This window comes from Macrobrachium rosenbergii, chromosome 17, assembly GCF_040412425.1.
Source record: "Macrobrachium rosenbergii isolate ZJJX-2024 chromosome 17, ASM4041242v1, whole genome shotgun sequence".
NCBI classification, from domain to species: domain Eukaryota; kingdom Metazoa; phylum Arthropoda; class Malacostraca; order Decapoda; family Palaemonidae; genus Macrobrachium; species Macrobrachium rosenbergii.
Window position 1 is genome coordinate 34,699,512 of NC_089757.1, and position 3,813 is coordinate 34,703,324.

Below are 3,813 nucleotides of genomic sequence, written 5' to 3' on the forward strand. Positions count from 1 at the left end.
GCATGAGTTAATTTGGAGGACAGTTGATATGCGTCACCATATCCAAACAATGAGAATGGAGGTCTTACTCTTCCAGGATATCCATTCTCTGACCAGTGTACTGGAAGACTTTGGATGCTCCTTTCAAGACAGAACTGCAACTGCTGAGGTAGTCAGCAAGATGAGGCACATAGGAAACCTGCCAATCTGTAGTCTTTGCCAGATTGCACCGTTGAAAGAGACCAAGTGAGGGTCAGATGCCTGTGTCACTACCACAAGTACCTTCGCCAGGTAAATGGGCACTGATCAGGGTCACCTCAGGAGAACTATGAACCCTCCTGGAAAAAGACTCTTTCCAGATACAGGCTAGGTCAACACCGCGAGAGCACTTACATGTCCAGTTTCTGACGCAGGAGGTGGCGCTTCTAGTTGGAGAGCTTTGAAAGTTAATCATGAAATTAAAATAAACCTCTGATTAATAATTGTAAAGTACCAAATTGTAATTCTGCATCATACAAATATGTATATGACACAGGAAATCATTTAAATAGAAATATGAGGAACTTTATGGAAAACACAGGTTTCATACCTACCACTGCTCCCACCTTGAATTTCCAGTGACACTCGTATCATGCAAATAGCAATTTCCAAAAAGCATGTGTGACAACATATTTAATTAATGTTCTTAGTGTCATATATCCATCGCAATTATTAAAACACACCCAAAAAAAGTTGTTGCAAACAGAAATTTTGAAAACTGTTTACCTATTGAAAATTCATCATAGCGCCATATCCTTTTTTTTTTTTTTTTTTTTACCTTGGGCTGGAAAGTTTACCACAACCGGTGCTTTTATAAAAGGAATACACATTCCTCTTACTTTTTTTCAGCAGACCTGTACCACTATAAGGAAAAATGGCTAGACTGAAAACGTTACATATATCTGGGGATTCTCTACTGAACCCCAAAACTATGGAAGAATGATCAGGCTGAAAAATGTGTGAACTATTCAAGGTGGGAGTTCATGCATAAAACTTTACGGTTATTTTTCCACGTACAAATGATAAGCGTCCTTTTAACTTGAATAAACACGCTGGTTTCTACAAACACATCGATATATTGCTGGGGAATATGCAAATATTGGAAGTAGTATGAGTATGGAAACCGAAGGTATCGTTACCTATCTCTCATGCATTCCCAGTAAAAATTATATAAATAAATAAAAAAACACACACACCTACATACATAAATACATGCATGCATACAAATATATATATATATATATATATATATATATATATATATATATATATATATATATATATATATGTACTGTATGTATGTATGTATATATGTATATGTATATATATATATATATATATATATATATATATATATATATATATATATATATATATATATATATATATATATAACTACGCCACTGAAAATCACGCAAAGAAATACCACGGGTTACTGTTAGCTCGCAGCATTGAATTACACAAATTAACTCTAAGAGAAATGAAAAAAAAATCCTAGATTATACTACAATGGTTCAATGAATGTCAATCATAATATTAGCAAAGAAAAAAATCCAGAACAGTTTTTTTAATTGAATATAGAGTTTAGGTCATTCAGTGCTGTAACGGAAATTGACAGTAAAAGGTTTGATAGGTGTAACCGGGGGAAAACCTCGCAGTTGCACTATGAATCAATTGTTAGGAGAGGGTGGAAAGTAAGATGGAAGAGAAAATGAAAGAAGGTACAGTAAAAGAAGCGAAAGGGGTTGCAGCTATAGGGGCCGAAGGGACGCTGCAAAGAGCCTTAAGTAATGCCTACAGTGCACTGCACGAGGTGCACTGACGGCACTACCCCCATAAGGGGAATAAGTTTTTTTTTGGCAAAATCACCTCACGGAAACCATTTAGAATAGCGAGAAGCCTTCGCGAAATTAGTCGACTCCAGAAATCAATTGCGTTTTAGTTTTAGAAGTCCTAGATGAAGAAAAACAATGGTAGATTGCTGAAAGTATATCATGCTGATATTTCTGTGACTCAGACTGATGACGAGGACATTCCTATGTTTATATATTGTCCCTTTGGATAATTACTTCATCTCCTAAGCCTTTTACCTTTATTCTGACAAGCGCTTAATACAGAACGCTGTAAATACAAAAAAGGGTTATTTTTTCCAATCATGTTCGGGTAAAATAAATAAAAAAAAAAATTCCATCATAACTATCTGCAGGAAAAACCAAAAATTCAATAAATAAAAGGAAGAAGAAGAAGAAGAAGAAGAAGAAGAAGAAGAAGAAGAAGAAGAAGAAGAAGAAGAAGAAGAAGAAGAAGAAGAAGAAGAAGAAGAAGGGGGAGGAGATGGAGGAGGTGGAGGAGAAAAAGTGATAAAAAAAATACCATGACTATCTGCAGAAAAAACCAAAAATCGAATAAACATAAAGGTGAGGAAGAAGAAGAAGAAGAGGAGGAAGAGAAAAGTAAACAAAATTTCCATGATAAATATCTGCAGGAAAAACCGAAAATCCAATAAATAATAAGATGAGGAAGAACAAGAGGTGATGAAGAAGAAGAAGAGGAGGAGGAGGAGGAGGAGGAGGAGGAGGACGAGAAAAGTAAACAAAATTTCCATCAAAACTATCTGCAGAAAAAACCGAAAATCCAATAAATAATAAGATGAGGAAGAACAAGAGGTGATGAAGAAGAAGAAGAGGAGAAGGAGGAGGAGGAGGAGGAGGAGGAGGAGGAGGAGGAGGAGGAGGAGGAGGAGGAGGAGGAGGAGGAGGAGGACGACGACGACGACGAGAAAAGTAAACAAAATTTCCATCAAAACTATCTGCAGGAAAAACCGAAAATCCAATAAATAATAAGATGAGGAAGAACGAGAGGTGATGAATAAGAAGAAGAAGAAGAAGAAGAGGAGGAGGAGGAGGAGGAGGAGGAGGAGGAGGAGGAGGAGGAGGAGAAAAGTAAACAAAATTTCCATCATAAATATCTGCAGTAAAAACCGAAAATCCAATAAAAAATAAGATGAGGAAGAATGAGAGAAGAAGAAGAAGAAGAAGAAGAAGAAGAAGAAGAAGAAGAAGAAGAAGAAGAAGAAGAAGAAGAAAAAAAAAAAAAGAGGAGGAGGAGGAGGAGGAGGAGGAGAAAAGTAAACAAAATTTCCATCGTAACTATCTGCAAGAAAAACCGAAAATTCAATAAATAATAAGATGAGGAAGAATGAGAGGCGACGAAGAAGAAGAAGAAGAGGAGGAGGAGGAGGAGGAGGAGGAGGAAAGTAAACAAAATTTCCATCATAAATATCTGCAGGAAAAACCGAAAATCCAATAAATAATAAGGTGAGGAAGAATGAGAGATGATGAAGAAGAAGAAGAGAAGAGGAGGAGGAGGAGGAGGTGAAGGAGGAGGAAGAGGAGGAGGAGGAGGAAGTGAAGGGGGACGAGCAGGAGGAGGAGGGGAAAAGTAAACAAAATTTCCATCATAACTATCTGCAGGAAAAACCGAAAATCCAATAAATAATACGATGAGGAAGAATGAGAGGTGATGAAGAAGAAGAAGAAGAGGAGGAGGAGGAGGAGGAGGAGGAGGAGGAGGAGGAGGAGCATCGGAGGTCTTATGAATAATCCATGGGGCGGTTGTTTGCGTTGCGTCTGAGGTGGGGTTTCGTCGGCGGTGGGCGGGAATGATGGAACTCACAGAGGGGAGTAGTGACGACAACATTTTTCTCCTGCTTGTGGTGTGTGGTCGTGCCAGAACCACGATAACTGCCGCGACATACGAGAGAGACAGAGAGAAAGAAAGATAGAAAGAGTCTCT